The sequence below is a fragment of the Balaenoptera ricei genome, chromosome 3 (assembly GCF_028023285.1).
Source record: "Balaenoptera ricei isolate mBalRic1 chromosome 3, mBalRic1.hap2, whole genome shotgun sequence".
NCBI classification, from domain to species: Eukaryota; Metazoa; Chordata; class Mammalia; order Artiodactyla; family Balaenopteridae; genus Balaenoptera; species Balaenoptera ricei.
The window spans coordinates 90,105,045-90,125,095 of record NC_082641.1 but is presented as its reverse complement, the minus strand read 5'-3'; the positions used below and the strand labels follow the sequence as shown (position 1 = coordinate 90,125,095).

Here is a 20,051-nt window from a genome sequence, read left to right as displayed (position 1 = left end):
AAAATGGCATGCATTGGGTGTGAGAAGGGAAAGAAATAGAGGCACTATTAACAAAAGAAAGAGGTATGGAGAATAAGAAGTCAAAACAGGTGTGAAGGACTCTACAACTAATCCTGGGCTCCATTCGGGATGGAGAGTGTCACATGGCAGGAACACAGGCTTTGGGAAGGCAGCAAATGACAACTAGAAGAGAATCTGAGGAAGAAAATGTAAATGAGCAAGGGAGGGGTTGTGTAGGCAGTAGTACGATGGCACCGAAATGTACAATGTGATTTTTTTCCTCAGATCCCACGAATCTTCAGGAAAACTCCTCAAATCATGATATAATTATGATTACATCATAATTAGTAGGTTTGAATTTCTTGCAGAAGTCAGAAAGATGCAGTTCTCTGAAGGTGTGGTGCAGTGAGCAGAGTGTAAACATCCAGTGATGATTCAAAAGGGAAATTCAAAGGATGCCTAGAGAAATACAGCTGGGACTGTGCAGAGACTGTGAATATGATGAGAAGTGATTAGATGAGTTACAAATGCCTTCCAGTGACAAGGAGGAACAGCCCGTATTTGGATGACTCTTCATTCTTAACTTTATAATTGTTTCCAGGTAGGAAGAGGTCCAGAGCCATCCAAGTGAGTCCAGATCCAGAACCAATTATCCAGGTACTCAGCCTGAAAACAGTGTTCACACAGGAACAGTCATGTTTAAGTTAACATCAAGAACACCTTTGAAAGAATGTGAGCAATATTTGGCATTATAAGGGAGCCTCTTGAGTTTCATTTTGATAGTAGTGTATAAGTTTTGAATAGATGTTATGTGTTTGTTACTGACTTGGGTCCTTGGATTCTTTAATCAATAGAAATTGATAAGAGGCCAGGTAAGGAATTCAGGCAAAGCTTTATTGGGACTCATGCTGCAGCATGAGTTTCCCTTGCTCACTCCCAGAGGAGGACGGCTGGTTCCTTAAATAGGGTGAGGGTAGGGGAGGATGGGTGGGTCGTGCTGGAGGAGTAGCTTAGGTGATCTGTCCACCCCCTTGGTGGTGCTGTGTGCAGGGATCACGCACCGTATCCTGCTTCTGCTCCCAGCACCTCAAAAGTGGCAGTTGGTTTGCGGCCTTTTTGTGTCTTATTACTCGTATGCATGCAGTTGCTTTTAGTCTCTTATCGTTTCTTTGTAGTCTGTTGCTCGGGGGGACATTTGTTTAGGTGCAAGTGCTCCAGTAAAGGATCCCAGGTCCCAGCCTGTCTCGTGTTCAAAACTCTGTTCTCTGTGAACACAAGTTAATGGGGACCCTTCTACCTGCCCTCTGTCCAGTCATAACCATCATGCCCCTCCATCCTCAGTTTTAAGGATATGGTGATAGCCCTGAGTTATTATACCCTAAACAAAATTCTGTTTATCCCCATTATATTTATGTGGAGTATATGAATTTTCCTTCGGGCAGTACTTGGGACACTAGACAAAGTATTTACCATGGGGATTATCTGCTTTTCTAATAGGCATGTAATAAATTACTGGAAAGGGTTGCTGAGGGAATCTCTTGGCTCTCCATTTCTGGAAACCATAGGTAGACAACTTTCCATTTTGACAGGTTTCAGACACTAAGATCCAACCTTTTAGACTGTAGATACCTTCACTATTTGCTTTATTTTATTATACCAAAGCATCCTGCTAAGAGCATGTTAAGGCATATTGCTTTAAACTTAAATTGGAGTATTTTAAAAGTCCCCTTGTGATTCCCTCAATTAAATGTAACGTGTCACAAAAATAAATGAAAATTCCTGCTCTGGGGCATTCACTTGGATGAACCAAACAAATGATTCAAGTCTCTTTTTAGTTCTATCATTCTATTAAATGTAAGTGTCAATATTAAGCTTCTATGTTGATTTGAGGCGTATGAGTCTTGGCATTTAGGAAACAAAGGTTGAGTAGTTATATTGGATCTATGGGATGAAGAGAATAACATCCTGATTGGTTACTAGGAAAATGACAAGATCTTTTGAAACTCTTAAGCACTATTTTTAGTGGCCTGGTACCCAGGTTTTCATTCAGTCATGAACACGCACCAGTGTTTACCTAGACACAAGTTTTTCCAGAACCATTAAATGGTGCCTGATTATAACAAATTGTTATCTTGGTTTAAACAAATTATCTTTTTAAAGCATTTAACCGTATCTTTACATGAAACCTACAGTTGTATGTAAAAGTTGTTTCATATTTTCAAAAACACTGAAACTTGCTGGATACTATGTGTCCTAATAATAAAACGTAAACCTTCTCTATATTGGAGCTGTGGCCTACCAAGGAAGACAGTACTATTTACTGATGAGTTTTTGAAAGCCCAAATGAATTGTTCATAGAGGCAGCAAGGTTTGGAAAAGGACATGCTCCACCTCTTCTTATTCCAAATCTATTCCACTTAGTTACCTCCATCTTGATTCTTAGTCTAGCTAGGAAGAAAAATCTTGGTCCAAGGTTGTACCAATTTATGTGCTGCAGCTAACAGACTAATAATTTGCCACTCCTTCAAATCTATATTTCTTAAATATTATTTTAATATTTATTTGAAGGTTTTTGGGGGGAAGGTGGGAAAGGTGGGGTTGGGGGCAGGCTCAGTCCTCCCTCGGTTTCCCTAGGCAATTCAATTCCAGCCCAAACTTGCATACCCCACTCAGCAAAGGACACCCACTTTGCTCTGCATTAAAGTCAATTGCTCACCATCTACTGTTATTCAGGCATACCCTTGGATATAGACTTGATGTTAAAAAAAAAAAAAAGTAGAACCCAATAAGATACAAAGAGAAAACAATGTTATTTTTTTCCTCAAGTTCCCTTAAATCCTCTCTGTGCACTAGTTCTTTCCCTGTCAGTGGATGAAATCCTGGCTTTTATGTTCACTTGTAGATAATGTTTTAAAAGTCCTCCAGGAACTTCTAGTCACAGCACAATATCAGTTATTAAAATGTTCATTCCAATATAGTAGTCAAAACTACAAACTTTAATCAAATGGAAATCTTCTCTCTTCCTCTGTATTAGGCTACTTCTAGCTGAAAGCCTATGGTGATAAAATGGATGCACAATCAGCCTCTTTATTCTCTGACTTGTACTTCTGTTAGAGCACTCCATTTCCATTAGCCTGACTGACTTCTTCTCTGGGGGTGGGGTTAGACAGAAACGCTAGGTAGTAGGAAAGGCCTGTCTTGGTGCTGTTGTAATAAGGCATTGGGTGTTCTTTGGGCTTCGTGCACGTTCAAGGCTGACTTTTTCCCTATCGGGTGCTTCTGAATGTTTTTTTTTTTTTTGATATTTACCAACTGGAAATGTCCAACTACATTTCCTGTAATTTGGAGATCAGTCTCTTTCCACTTGCATGTCATGATTCCTGGTCATTTGCATGTAGTTGATCTCCACTGTTGGGAATCTCATCCATCCTCCAGGCTGTCTTTTCAGGCAAAATCCAAAGCACTTCCCAAAGCAGCCTTCTTTTATCTGTCATACCAAGGCACACTTGGGTCAGCTTCACTTCAGCACCGTGACAGCCTTGTTCTCCACATAGGCCACATAGGAAAGGCTTGATCACAGTCTTATCCAAATCTTGGCTGAATGCCCTGTGATTCCCAAAACAACGGGAGATAAGCAGCCATGTGAAGAGCTGTCCTGCTCAGTTTCTCATCTGCCTTCTATCTTGTGAGAAACTGCCATGAGACCATTTCTCATCCATCTCCCTGATTTTAGCCAAGCACAGGGCTTTCCACCCACTTCTCCCCTCCCTCCTTAGGGTACAGATACAGGCTTCTGTGTGAGTCTGTAACACTGCTTGGCTGTAGTTCAGGATTGGCCCCTCAACATCAGACTGGCCACTACCCACATCACCCTTCTTATTTGGTATCATCTCCACCCCTGTCCTGTGGGAGAGAGACATGGAGAACTGACACCCTGGTGACCTTGAATTTGCTACATAATAAGAATCTACCAGAATCCACTTGGGCTCACTGTCACTTTACCAGCCAAATCTCTGGAAGTGTGGCAAGCCAACCGAGTGGTTTCCATAGTGAAACTTAGGACTTTTATCCGCCTGCTGCTACCCAGAGACTGCTTAACTGCTTGCCAGTAGCAAGCCAGCCACAGTCTCTCATTTTTATACTTTTCCAGTCTCTGTTCCTTGCAAACTTTAGGGACATAAGTCAAACTTTTTAAGTAGTTTTCCTGACATTCTTCTTCCTGAGTTAGAGGAGTAGGACACCCTACCACTCCAACATTACTGAAGATGGGCCCATAGTGTTCCTACAACATTCTCCCCAAAGCACTCCCCTCCCCAGCATCTTCAACCCAAACCTGTTTATGTCCTCAGATGTTTGCCTAAGTCTGCAAAATTGGTCAACCTTCTTTGTATGCTGTTTAGCACTTTATTTTGGGCTGTGAGCACAGCTTGACACCTATAACCTATTGTTTTATTCTCAGTTTAAATGAAGACAGAAAGAATTCTAAGCAAACTCTTTGGCTTTGACATCAATCCTACATAACATATTCAAATTATTCCTTCTAATAGCAGAATAACCAAAAGAAATTTTGCTTGAAAACAAAATCATGTTTATCCATTTTGTTACATTATTACTGATGCTTTACCACCCTTTACAGATTTCAACTCTTGGTAATGTCCTAACTGGCCACCACTTAATCTGGCTCTGGCACCAACCATTGAAAAGGTTAAATTCTGGGAGCCATGTTTTGTTCTAGGCCACCAAGCAGGCAGATTTAATTTAGAGAATGTTGAATGTCTAATGTTCACTTTTCAGTTCCTGTGAAGGTAAGGGTTAACTTCTGAGCACGTTAATCTCAATCACAAAGTTGTTGAATTTATAACCCTCTTGTTTGCCTTAATTAAATAACTGCAAAATCCAGAAATTACACATGCTTTTAAAGAGCTTGAAGCCCTGGGAGCTTTCATATACCTTATTTGTCTCTAGCTAAGTGTAGCTGCAGCAAAGCCTCTGAAGCATGGCTGTCCCTGGGAAAAAATCGTGAAATAGCTACTTTGATATCAGCACCTCTGGAGCCCCCTTTTGTTGCCTTCTCTCCCCTCAGGAGCACTTAATACTCTTTTTTTTTTTTTTAAGGTATAAATGACATATAACATTATATTAGTTTTACATGTACAACATAATGATTCAAGATATATGTATGTATATGTTGTATATATATGTGTGTGTATATATGTGTAGCTAAAGGGTCCCCACAGTAAGCCTAGTTACCATCCATCACCATACAAATTTACAAAAAAATATATTTTCCTTGTGATGAGAACTTTTAAGACTTACTCTCTTAGCAATTTTCAAATATGCAATACACAATACAGTATTATTGACTATAGTCACCATGCTGTATATTACATCTTCATGATTTATTTATTTTATAACTGTAAGTTTGTACCTCTTGACCCCCTTCACCCATTTCTCCCACCCTCCAACTCCCCCATTCCCCTGACAACCACCATTCTGTTTTCTGTGTCTGTGAGTTTTGTTTTGTTTTGTTTGTTTATTTGTTTTGTTTTTTAGATCCCACATATAAATGAGATCATATGGTATTTGTCTTTCTCTGTCTGACTTATTTCACTTAGCATAATACCCTCAAGGTACATCCATGTTGTCACAAATGGCAAGATTTCATTTTCTTTTGTGGCTAATATTCCATTTATCTATTTCTTTGTCCATTCATCCATCAATTGACACTTAAATTGTTTCTGTATCTTGACTTCTGTAAATAATGCTACAATGAACATTGGGGTGCATATATCTTTTTAAATTAGTGTTTTCATTTTTTTTGGATGAATACCCAGAAGTGAGAAATGCTGGATCATATGGTAGTTCTATTTTTAATTTTTTGAGGAACCTCCATATTGTTTTCCATAGTGGCTACAGCAATTTACATTCCTATCAACTATGCACAAAGGTTCCCTTTTCTCCACATCCTCTACATCACTTGTTATTTGTTGCCTTTTTGATAATAGCTATTCTGACAGGTGTGAGGTGATATTTCATTATGGTTTTGATTTGCATTTCCCTGATGATTAGTGATGTTGAGCACCCTTTCATGTGCCAGTTGGCCATTTGTACCTAGTGCTCGTATAGTTTCACTAAGACATACCCTCTCAGGGCTGAGCCCTGACTCAGCACCACACACTCCCCCGCTTTTCTACTAAAACTCACCTATTATGTTCCTCACTTGTTCTGACAAGTACCTGCCTTGAGCTTATAAAGAGGGTCCTGGCCTTCCTTGCTTAGTTTCCTCTTTTCTCCTACTCAAATGGGAAATTCTTGCTTCTCCATATGTATTCTTTTGGATTTTTACAAGAATACAGGGAAAGAGGGGGAGGAGTGAGACAGGAGATAATAATGAATTTATCCTAAGATGGTAATAGCCCATAATAACATTTTATTACTCACTCCCAGGGTATTCAAAGAAATTAGACCCTAATGGTAAAATTTTCGAACATTGCAGGATAGTGGAAGAAGTGCACCCTAAGGCTGTGAACCTTTACATTATGCCAAGAAATATATATTTGTGCCAAACTTCTGCCTTTGCTTAAAAATATGGCTTTGCTGAAAAGCTCTCTCAGAGACCTTTCTATAAACCATTTAACTTATTTGACAAAACACACGCTTGTTTATATTATTATTCTTTTCTTTTTTTAAAATTTATTTATTTATTTTTGGCTGTGTTGGGTCTTCGTTTCTGTGCGAGGGCTTTCGCTCGTTGCGGCAAGTGGGGGCCACTCTTCATCGCGGTGCGCAGGCCTCTCATTATCGCGGCCTCTCTTGTTGCGGAGCACAGGCTCCAGACGCGCAGGCTCAGTAATTGTGGCTCACGGGCCTAGTTGCTCTGCGGCATGTGGGATCTTCCCAGACCAGGGCTCGAACCCGTGTGCCCTGCATTGGCAGGCAGATTCTCAACCACTGCGCCACCAGGGAAGCCCCTATATTATTATTCTTATAATAAAAATAGACACCGATTGCTGAGCACCTCTGAATTAGCAGATACTATACTAGGTATTTAACACACATTAGCTTCTATATACTGATAATTGGCTTCTAGTGTATTTTCTTCTTCAATAGTAATGAATTTTCAGGCAAGCACATGGTTTTCCACCTTGAGACAATTTCTCAGCCTATCTTACAGGCTGGCCTGTAACTAAGATAGATGGCCATGTAACTAAGTTTTTTCATAAGAATGTGGGCAGTGCAATGTGCAATTTCTGCATCACTTAAATAAAATTCTCTTGTCCTGTGTTGTCTCTCTTTTGCCCTTTTTCTACTGGATGACATACAGATGTGTCCATAAACTAGCTTGGCCATGCATATAGAACAAGAACCCTGGGAACTCAGAAGCAACACAATGAAAATTACCTGGGCGCCTGACTCTCTGTGTGGAACAGAAATATCTAGTTATTCTGGACCAACTAGACTTTTAATAGAGATAAAAGTAGTCTTGTTTGAACTGCTGTAATTTTTTATCTCACTCTTACAGCACTTTAGCGTATATTCTAAGTAATATCTAAACATAATTCTGCTTTAACATAATAATTCCCATGAGGTCTGTATTATTATCTCTATTTTACAATAAGGAAAGTAAAACTAAGAGGTTAAGTAAAAGTATGAGTATAAAAGTGTAAGATAATACAGTAAAGCAATGGCTGAACTGGGATTTAAGTTTATATTTGGCTCAAAAGTCAAGTACTTTCCCACTCTCCTATATTGTTTATTTATTTCTAAATTAATTTGTATATGTAACATGACTCAATGTGTTTTTCTTAAAAGAAGTCATGGTAATTTTTAAGGTGTCCTAGATTTTTATACCAGTAGATGTGTACAACACATATTAATATAAAGAAAGCACTTATACACAAATGCATCTCAGTATTTTATGTAGCATATTTAATTCCATAATCCATTTCACTTGGTCTTAGAGGGGTATTGCTGTGAACCGATAATTCTGAAACTTTTTAGTCTCAGAACTCCTTTACACTAAAAACATCTTGAGGACCCCAGGAATCTTTTTTTATGTGAGTTATATCTACCATTATTTATTGTATCTGAAAATAAAACTGAAACATTTTTAAAATAATTATTGATGAATTTATTTAAAAATGATTAAATCAATTGCATGTTACCATAAATAACATTTTAATTAAAATCATCTATATTTTTCAAAATAAAATTAACGTTAGTGAGAGTAAGGACATCGGTTTACTTTTTTTTTTTACAAGTAATAAATTTTATTAGAAGTTGAGTATCTGTTAATTAGCAGGCAGCTGTATAACTTAACTATAAAGCCACTACAGTTCAAACATTGTAGCATTACTACATGAATGAACACATATACAAATTAAACAGAAAAGAATATCCACAAATAGTTCTAAGTATGTCTGGGAAGTTTGATTGTGATAAAGTCCAGTTGTAATCTTTAAAATTGATGCCTAGAAAACTACACACCCATTTAAAACTGAAGTCTGTACCTCACACTACATACCAAAATATATTACACCAGTTGCACATGTAAGAAGCTTGCAAGTTGCCACTTTACCCTAACAAGATGCGTCTTTTACAAATGTTATCTCCCACTCTGTGGCTTGTCTTTTCATTATCTTGATAGTGATTTTCACAGAGCAGAAATTTTCTATTTTAATGAAGTCTAGCTTATCAATTCTTTCTTTCATGGATTGTGGCTTTGGTGTTATATTTTAAAAGTCATTGCCATACCCAAGGTCATCTAGGTTTTCTCCTATGTTATCTTCTGGGAGTTTTACAGTTTTGTGTTTTACATTTAGGTCTGTGGTTCATTTTGAGTTAATTTTTATGAAGGATATAAAGTCTGTGTCTAGATTTTTTTTTTTTTTTTTTTTTTTTTACTGTGGACATCCAGTTGTTTCAGCACTATTCGATGAAAAGACTATCTTTGCTCCATTGTATTGCCTTTGTTCTTTTGCCAAAGATCAGTTGACTGTATTTATGTGGGTCTATTTTGGGGCTCTTTATTCTATTCCATTGATCTATTTGTTCTTTCACCAATACCACCCTGTCTTGATAACTGCACCTTCATAATAAGTCTTCAAGCTGGGTAGTGTCATTCCTTCAACTTTGTCCTTCTTCAATAGCTATTGAAGGTGATAGCTATTCTGGGTCTCTTGCCTCTTCATATGGACTTTAGAATCAGTTTGCCAATATCCATAAAATAACTTGGCTGGGAGTTTGATTGGGATCGCACTGAATTTCTATAGATTAAGTCAGAAATAACTGACATTTTGATAATACCGAGTCTTCCTTTTCATGAACATACAATATCTCTCCATTTATTTAGTTATTCTTTGACTTCATTCATCACGGTTTTGTAGTTTTCCTCCTATAGAGGTTGTACTTATTTTATTAGATTTATGCTGAAGTATTACATTTTTGGCAGTGCTAATGTAAATAGTGTGGGTTTTTTTTAACCTATTCCACTTGTTCATTATTGGTATATAGGAAAGCAATTGCCTTTTGTATATTAACCTTGGATCCTGCAACCTTTTTATAATCACTTATTAGTTACAGGAGTTTTGGGTCAACTCTTTAAGATTTTCTACATAGATGATCATGTCATCTGTGAGCAAAGACAGCTTTATGTTTTCCTTCTCAATCTGTACCCCTTTTATCGTTTCACATTTTGCAAATCTCTTTAACATGCTGTTCAATAGAAGACATCTGGATTTTCACATCTACTTCTGCATACACTGTTGCAATATGTTGCTTTGCTTAAAATATACTAAGAAAATCCAGCCTCACATAGATATACAGTTGAAAAGAAAGAAGTATTTTAATAGCCCTCTCAGATGGAGATGGATAGTAGATATTCTTCTTTGATAACACACCAAAACTCAACAAGTAGTAGCTACTGAAAGGTGAGTTGCAAGGTGGCATCTGAAACCGTATCAGTGAACTCTTGGTAGTCTGTAACATTAAAGTCTACTGTCTTGTCCTTTGACAGGATCTTTAACCCATGTATGATTTTGTAAAGTTTTTCAAAATGTTAATTTTTACTTAAAAGCTTGGATTTTTATCACTGTCAACATATAGTATAAATTATTTTTCTTGAAGTGACAGGCTCATTTTGTTCATTTTGAAGATCATGTCTGCCAAATGCCCAAGTCTGAACAATGATGGTTTGTCAGTCATCTTTCAAGTAAAAATGATGTTCTATGTAAAACACTGGCTAGTTCATCTCACAACTCAATGACAGAAGTGCTTTTCCTCGAGATAGCATCATACTTCTATATGTAGCAGAAGCGCTTTACAGATGTACTTGCCATTTTGTCACACAGAATATTAAAATGATGTATACTCAAGGATTAATATTTAATAAAATGATAATTTTTACTACTTCATCAGGACATTATTAAGTGAAAGTGGCATTTAAATTTTATTTGTATAATGTGGATGCTTGGTGGTGAAGAACATACTGACTCAGACTACTACAGCTTGGTGCCCTGCTTTGATTCTTGCTAAATTGCCAGCAGCGTTACCCACCATTGCTTTTGCACATCCGTAGAAATTTCATCATGGTGAAAAAGCCAAACAATGTTTCAGTATTATTACAAAAATAATGTTGATTTCACAGAACCCCTGAAAGGCTCTTGGGGACACTTAGAGAATCTCTGCAGTAAACAAACATACAAAGTCCAGCAGCCAAAGGAATCTCATAATGACTAAAATCCTTTATTTGTGTTTTTTAAGAACTGTGAAATAAACATATATTTCACTAAATGCTTCTAAAAGTCGTCGCCCCCTTCCATCCAAGTCTCTCATATTGCTGCTACTTTTGAGCCTTTCCAACCTGCCTAAAAGCTCCCTCCCTAGTCACTGCCCCTGATCCTTTAATCCTTCTCTATCTACCTCTTACCTACTTAATCTCATCTTAAAGGCTCAAAATAACTGGTTCAGAAATGTGAGGAAAAAGAAGAAACAGATCATGGGCAAACTATAATCCTCTACTTATTGGAAAGGCAGTTGGAAAAAGTTAAATGTTTATATATTAATTTTTGTTGCCACATGTAAAATATTTTTGAGAAGCTGATAGTTATATACTGTGTCAAATATTAACTGTTTATACTCTGTATGATCTCCATCCATCCGAACTCTTCCCTGTATTATAGTGTCTGAATTCTGGAAAATATGATGCTTAAACTCCCTCACTGCCTCCTTTAGATTCTGCCAATAAAAGGTATCTTGCACAAAATTTGGAAGGCAGAAGAGAGGACAGCCATTATTCTTCCCCAACAGTGGCTGGTAGATGTCTTAGTTGATAGTAAGACATGAACTTTACAGATGCTTCTGCGTGAGCTTTTGTGAATTATCTACCTTGGTACTTCAAGTAACTGTAATCACTAGTTACTTACTGTCATTCCAAATCCAAATTTGGAAATTTGGATTTCCAAATTTCCTCAAAGCCATCAGTATGTTACCATGAACCTTAATTGCCACAGTCCTCCCAACAATTTTGTAAGTTTGTAATTCACTTTGTATTTAATCATCCCTTCCTGTTATAAACTAAAGAGGTAAGTGCTTTCCTGGCAAAACCCTGACTGATAAAACAGTGTTTGGTTCCTGAGTTCCCGGATACAGAAACTCAAAGACAGGAATCTGGGATTAGTTATCTGACCTCCTTAGATTAGAAAACAGTTAAGACTTCATTGCCGATGAAAAATGAAATACTAGTAGTCCATAGAAAGCAGTGGCAAAATAATTATCTATAGTTTTCCGGAATGAAGTATTTATTGCAGAAAAGCCTTCAAGAGACTGCTAACTGTTACAGTAGGATTTTAGAGGGAATAAAGACTGTAAGGATGATGGTATGGGCTGGTTTCGTCTAAATAAAAGGTTAGGACTTCAAATTCTCAGCTCAAGGCACAGAGAACCAGAGAGCTTCTAAGACTGCCCTAAAAATATCTCTTATGGCCATATGGCTAATGTATATTTTCTTTTTATCCTATACGTTGCACAGGTTATAGCCCAAATGGAATTCACAGACTTGCCAGGTCTCTTACGTAAAAGTTTGGGCATTGATTGAGAAGGAACAAAATTGGAATGAGGACATTTGGGTGGATCCCAGTGACTCTGAGAGTCACCAGTGTCTAAATCCCACTGAGCTGCCCTTCTTCCCTGTTTGAAAGTAGCCTTTCCTAGGCTAAAGATCCTGAAAATCTACCTTTCACAGGGATCCAGATTCTCTTCATGGTCTACCTCCACTACTTACTGCCCCCAGACTTATAACTATAGTCAGAGCCCAACAGATCCTGGGAGGATATCAGAAACCTGGAAAACATTACTGGGAATGGAATCTAATGGTTTTAGACAAGAGAAGAAGAAACATAATTTTGGGTGTAGGCAAATATGTTGGTATGGGTACAATTACCATAGATTGATGGTACCATAGATATTCTAGATTTGTGGTTTACTTTGAGTGACTGAGAAGAGCCCTATAAAGAGTTTGCTTGATTGGTTGAACAATAGTGGTCTTCATTAAAGGAAATTTGTATAAGAAGAAGAAATTCAAAGGATTAGCAAGATAAAATTGCTGGCATGGATTAATCATCTATAACTGGCTCATCCACCCCTTACCATGGCCCCAAGGAGAGTCCAGAGGACACTCCCATCATGAAGGTATTGAAAAGTATATTAGTAAGGGAAGCACCAGCATCCTTGAAACTCTCAGTGGAGGCTGTCCCTTTTCAGATTAGGCATGAGAGTATAATAATAACAGAAGGGCTACTGGAAGTTGCAGAGGCCAATTGACAGCACTTACCCGCCAGAGAAACAAGGTAGTCAAGATTATTGTACTGGACAACAGGCCAAAGTTCTAATCTGAGTGACCTTATCCACAGAGATCTTTGGCAGTGACTTCTGATCATAGTGTCCCTGGGACTGAAATGGATTGTCAGGCTAATAAATCCTTAGTTCATTTGTCAAATAAAAAAAATTAAATCTAGTGGACAGATATCTGACTAAAGTATCCACAGTAGAGAGTCATGGACTCACCAATCCTCAGATCTAAGCTAGTTAACAGGGTCCCTTAAAAGAAGGGGAGGCTGGGACCTTTGAGGAAGGACCCAGTAAGATTGTAACAAAACTGTACTATAAAATTTCCTTATAGCTTTCCCCAAAAGGAAATGCATCCATTTATCAGGGTGATTATTTACTCCGGAGAAAGGAAAATTCCCAGATATTTCCAGAATTTTGTACACTGGCTCTGAAATGACCCCCAAAATTTCAGGTTCCACCAGTTAGTGTGGGGCCTTAGGAATGCTAGATAATGAATAGAATTTTGGCTTACGTTCCTCTCTCAGAGGGCCCAGAGGATCTGTAAACCTAGCTTTGTGGTTATTTCCCCAGTTCCTAAAAGTATATTTGGCAACTGGTAGAACTCTCACTTCCTGACTCTTCAAGTGAGGGTTATTATGATAGAAAAGACCAAGAGGAAGCCAGCCCCTGGAACTGTCCTTTTCTACCAAAGTAGTAAATTAATAATAGTTCTACAACCCTGGGGGAACTTCAGAGATTAATATTATCAACAGGCTTGAAAGATACAGGGGTGTTGATTCCTATCACATTTCAATAAATCTCTCCTATTTGTCTTGTGCAGAAGAAAGATGAATTTTGGAGAAATTTTGGAGCTTTTGAAGAAAAACAGATTATCATAAACTTAATCAGATTGTGACATCAATTACATCTACTGCCTCAAATATGCTATTTTTTCTGGAGCAAATTAACACATCCTTTGGCATCAAGTATGCCACTATTGATCTGACAAATGCTTTCTTCTCTATATCAATTCATAAAGGCCACTTGCTACAAATGGAAATGCTGTATTAAGCCTCTGACAAATCCAGATAATAGAATTACAGTGCAACCTTTGAGGTTTTAGAGTGAAACATGCTCTCTTCGATAGATAATTCTTTTGAGAAATAACTCCTGGAGTAAATCTGGATCCAAGTAAAGACTGAATGACAGAGCATCAAGCAACCATACTGCCTGAGCTGCCCATCATGAGCTGGAAGTTGTTGAATTCACTGAGCCACAGGGGGCATGGGCAGCGTCACTCCATAATCAAGTGGAAGTAGTATAAGCGAGATCATGCTCAAGCGAGCCTCAAAAGCAGAAAAGCTACGTGAGTAGTTGGCTCCGATTCTCATGGCACCTACTCCTGCTGCTTTATCACCTCTCCCTTGACCCACACCTACAGTCCTTGGGGGAATTCCCTATGATCCTCTGGCTGATAAAGACACAACTTGGGCCTGATTTTGATATGATTCTGTAGGGCATACTGGCACCATCCAAAAATGGAGTGGCACTACATTTTAGCCTTACTCAGGGGCGGCCTTGAAAAGCATAATGAAAATGGTCTATAATGGCTCTAAGAAGGAGCCACCAAAAGGATGAGATAGAGCTATTCATATTAGTCTTCCTGAAGCCCATATAAAATATTGTATTTTATGCATCAGAGCTTACAGCTTTAGTATAATCACCCATTCACCCCTGCTCTCCATGGCACCTCACTCTACCACTTATTTCATTAATATTCACTAAATGCTCTCCCACCTTCAGGACTTGGTTCAAGATGACAGTTGTCTCTGAGTGATCTTTCCTACCGTATCCACAATGCCACCATCCGATTGAAGCCCTTTCAGATTTACTAATTATCACTCTCTCTTTATGTATCCCATTACCCCATATGATTTCTTCTATCTCTTCCTCCCATCTTACAGTTTATACCAGTATCCCCTAAAACAGGGACCCTGCATTCAAATGCTTAAAGAGGAGAAGCAGATAACTTAAATGAGTGATGAAGGCCTACTAGTTGCACAGTTAATATATTGGGTTACTTTCACTTCTTTAACAGAGGATGCTCTCCTCCATTTTTCTTAAAATGTGGTCCTTTGGAACTTTCATTTCCCACTTTTGATGTAGACATATGTACAAAAAATTTTCTCTAGTATTTTTTCAAACTCATTGATAAATGGCCACTAAGACTCAACCTTAGTGTCAGGAAGAAAGAGGGACTGGTGAAGACTATGACAAACCGTAAAACTCACACTCGACAAAATGAGGAGGCTGCCACTCAGTGCCAGGTGGGTGTGCCAGGAATGTGGGACTAGCAGTGCCAGACGTTACGATTTTTCTGTAACAATTGGAAAGTTAGGTTTTTATATGAAGTCTCACAATTTCATGGTTAGTCTCAAATTTGCTAAAGCAGTCTGCCAGACTGGGCCTGCAAGCACCAATCTGCAAGTTCTGCCCTGTGGTACTGTGAGTTCCTTGAGGGCATGGAAGGAATCTCATTCACTTGTGTATGCACAGAACCCAGCACAAGGACTGGCCCATAATACCTTCCCCTTAAATTTTGGTTAACTTTAGTGAGATTTTAAAAATCTAAAAAAATTGTATATTATCTAATTCTACAGGTAGAAATCCTTAAAGAGATTTTTTTCTTTTTTTAAAAATTTTTATTAGAGTGTAGATGATTTACAATATTGTGTTAGTTTCAGGTGTGCAGCAAAGTGAATCAGTTCTACATATACATATACGCACTCTTTTTTAGATTCTTTTCGCACATAGGCCATTACAGAGTAGAGTTCCCTGTGCTATACAGTAAGTTATTAGTTATCTATAGATATTTTATATATAGTAGTGTGTATATGTCAATCCCAATCTCCCAATTTATCCCTCCCCCCATTACCCCATAGTAACCATAAATTTGTTTTCTACATCTGTAACTCTATTTCTGTTTTATAGATAAGTTCATTTGTATCCCTTTTTTAGATTCTACATATAAGCAATATCATATGATATTTGTCTTTCTCTGTCTCACTTACTTCACTCAGTATGACAATCTCTAGGTCCATCCATGTTGCTGCAAATGGCATTATTTTGTTCTTTTTTATGGCTGAGTAGTATTCCATTGTACATGTGTACCACATCTTCTTTATCCATTCATCTGTCGATGGACATTTAGGTTGTTTCCATGTCTTGGCTATTGTGAATAGTGCTGCTATGAACATAGGTGTGCATGTATCTTTTTGAATTATAGTTTTGTCCGGATATATGCCCAGTAATGGGATTGCTGGGTTATATGGTAACTCTATTTTTAGTTTTTTAAGGAACCTTCATACTGTTCTCCGTAGTGGCTATATCAATTTACATTCCCACCAACAGTGCAAGAGGCTTCCCTTTTGTCCACACCCTCTCCAGCATTTATTGTTTGTAGATGTTTTAATGATGGCCATTCTGACTGGTGTGAGGTGATACCTCATTGTAGTTTTGATTTGCATTTATCTAATAATTAGCGATGGTGAGCATCTTTTCATGTGCCTGTTGACCATCTGTATGTCTTCTTTGTAGAAATGTCTATTTAGGTCTTTTGCCCATTTTTAAATTGTTTGTTTTTTGTTTTTGTTGAGTTGTATGAGCTGTTTGTGTATTTTGGAAATTAAGCCCTTGTTGGTCTCATTGTTTGCAAATATTTTCTCCCATTCTGTGGGTTGTCTTTTTGTTTTGTTTATGGTTTTCTTTGCTGTGCAAAAGCTTGTAAGTTTGATTAGGTCCCATTTGTTTATGTTTGTTTTTATTTCTATTGCCTTGGGAGACTGAGCTAAGAAAACATTGGTATGATTTATGTCAGAGGATGTTTTGCCTATGTTCGAGAAGATCTTTTTCTAACTCCTTTCATAGACAAGTAGAGCCTAGCCTATCACTTGTACATAATAGATGCTCAAACATGTTTTAAGTTGTTGAAGGGAAACACATCAAGTGTTCATTAACAGTTTAGTTTGTTTCACTTATTAGATGAGTAGCAAGATATCACCTAAGATTTAAAGGTGGAGAACATTAAGACGGATGATTTTGATAAGGATAATTAAGTCAAAAGAGATAATCAATGCTGCCCTCAGCAGGTGTAATGGAGCATCTCAGTGATCTCTGTGCAAGAATGGGGATGTGGGAGAACCCTGAGTCTTTGGGGGATTTGGTAACACAGTAAACCTGACTTACTTGATATCTGTAGCTTGGGGTCACAGTGAGGCACAAGGCTCTGCTTCAGCAATACCAGCAGCTCTGGGACTGTCACTGCTGGATGTCACTTCTCAGGAAGACTGTTCCTTTATGGTGGCCACTTTAAACATTTAAATGTCCATTCTGAGAAAGAACTATAATATATGAAAAAAAAGTTTAGAATAAAAAGCTAAAGAAATAGACTTGCTTTTTGAATTTTGCAAGTTGAAAAAAGCCCAGGGTTGTAAATGTTTTCAAAGATTAACAACTCGGAAATAGTTGTTTTTGAAAATATTAGCAAGCTGTGCATTTACAAGGGAAACCAAATAAATAATAACTGCCTATCTATTCATGTATACTACATGTAACTTTAAAAAATGAAGATAAGAACTATTTTATATAAACTAAAAAAATGACTGATAATTTGCTGAGTAAATATTGACTTGCATCCAATTTATTAAAAAAAGATCAACTGTGAATATTTCCTGTTAAATTATCATGCCATACTTTAAGTGATGTATTTGCCTTGTCTAATATATATAATGAAAACATTTTTGGCAAACATTTGCCACATATGTTAAATAATGCATTTTAAATTTATGATAATGATACTATTTTATTATGCTTATACAAAACTCATATGAATTTGAGCAGCATTTAGAATATGGAAAATTTAGCAAGCCAAACTTTACTTTCAAAATGCCATTAGATAGGACTTTAATCTTATTTCTTTGAGATAACCAGCCCCCTACACTTCCCAACACACAGTCCTAATACTGGATAAACAGGAAAATATTCAACTGTATATAGAACTAGGTAATAGTTCCTAGTATATGAACTTAGATCAAAGTATTTATCACCTTACAGTAGTGATGCTATCATATAAATCAGACCACATATTTTATAAAAACTTATTCATTCAATAGTGTTTACTGAGTACCTATTATGTGTTGGAATTAATATATCAGTGAACAGATTAAAAAAAAGTCAGCCATGTGGAGCTTAAATTCTAAACCAATGCAATGCTAATATCCCTGTTTTGCATTTTTTTGCATGCTAAGTATTCTGAAATTAATAATAATGATAATAATAATTTACATTTACAAAGTATAGTGTTTGACTTTTCAAAGTACTTCCAAATATGTTCTCAGTTGATTTTTACACTTCCTTGGCCTTGAAGTAAGCTTGACAGATGTTACTACCTCAGTGTTACAGATGAGGAAACTGTAGATGATAGATTCCCACAGCCACTGTCCTAGGACTAGTCTCATCTCTCTCCAACCTGCACAGCTGTGAGAGCATGAGAATAAGGCAGAATGAGAGAATGAATAGGGTAAAGGAGTTTGAAATCATTGCTGTGGAGAGAGGAAGCTAACTGGAAAAACATTAAGAAGCCAGGAGCAGCTGAAATTGATTACTGTGGCAGCCACTGGCTATTCATCAATACTCATATTTGGTTCTTCTCTTTCCTGGCACATGGTAAAATTGCACTTCTCCAACTTCTTAAACTCAGCTATGGCTACCTGAATTCCTTTGGCCAATATAAGATGAACAGAAGGCTTTCAAAGCCAGTGCATTTGTCACCATGTCTCCTTCTCCTCTGCTGCAATGACCTAGGAAGCACAAACTCAGATGTAGCCTCCATCCCTGTGAGTCTCTGAATGACGAAGATGAGCAGAACCCCATTCTGGACTTGTAGCCTAGACAAGAAATAAACTTGTATCAAGCCACTGATACTTGAGATTTGTTGTTTATGTTTTGCTTTGCTTCATCTTGTTTCATTTTGTTTGTTACCACAACATAACCTGGTCTATCCTGATTGATAGAAAGCATGGGTTTATACTGATATCAATTTTTCTGGTTATGTAATTTCTTTTTCTACAGCTGTCTCAGCAACTCAAGTATAGGTGCAAATAGCAGGTAGTGAATTCATCCAAGGTTGGGGTTTTGTCAGGTGACTGGAAAACTATGGACCATGATATCTAAGCTTGATTAGGAGGACATCAAGCAGGAGAAGGCCCATGAGTAGAGAGAAAGTAGATGGGTCAAGGGACTGGCTATATTGATGAAGTGGATGATCAATTATAGAGAAAGTAAGTGAAGAGTCAATCTTAAAAAATAAGGAGCTGTGATTGAAGCATAGGATGGTATAATCAGAGATTTGGGAAGTGGCAAAATTTCAGGTCATGACAGGGTACAAGAGGTGAAAATGGAACTGAGTGGCTCAGCTGGAGAGAAGGAGATGTTTGAGCCAACAGCAGTCATGGGCCTGAGAGGCTGTATGCCGGGGGCCGGCTAGCCACATACACCTTTGAATTCCATAGCACAGTCGCAGGAATTGGGAGAGAGAGGGAGACGGTGAGCTAGTTGCCAAAGTCACCACCACTTAATGAGTGAGGAGAAGCCAAAGGTGGGGATTGAGTCCAGTTGTCATGAGCTTCACAGGGACAGGAGTTTGCATTGATAAGAGACTAGAGGCAGAAGTAACGGGCTGCACACTCTGCTTCCGGTGCTGAGCTACACAGTGTGTGGAAGAGCAGACACAGCCTCCACTCAAAAAGGTTGCAGGACCAGTGGTTTTACAGGGTGATAGCCAAATGTCTGTGCAGGTGAAAGGATTGAGGGAAGGTTGCTTGAAGAAGCTGAGGATGTTGATTATGATTTGGGGCCATGGAAAAGGAGTTGTAAAGTGTTAAAGGAGAGTTTGGTGGGGAAGAACAGGAGACTAGAACAGGGAAACCAACAAAGCATTATTAGAACGAAAGTTAGAGGGTGAAGCACAACTAGAAAGGTGTCCTTGGGCAGTAACCAAGGAAAATAGTCATTTGATGCTGGGAGGACTTAGGTGGCTGTGACATTGTAGTTTATAATTAGAAATATGCCTGGTATTTAGTCTTCCTCCCTGTTTCTTCCCCAGAGCCTCTAAAACACTTGGAATTTCCTAAGACTTGAGAACAGCAACGGTGTCTTTTGTTATGTTA

The 20,051-nt window shown here is 37.9% G+C and overlaps 1 protein-coding gene across 1 annotated transcript in view; it reads left to right on the top strand.

Annotated features, from left to right (window-relative positions):
- Positions 1 to 20,051, top strand: part of PJA2 (praja ring finger ubiquitin ligase 2) — a 365,369-nt gene that overhangs the window by 107,202 nt on the left and 238,116 nt on the right. The gene's annotated exons all lie outside the window — the stretch shown is intronic.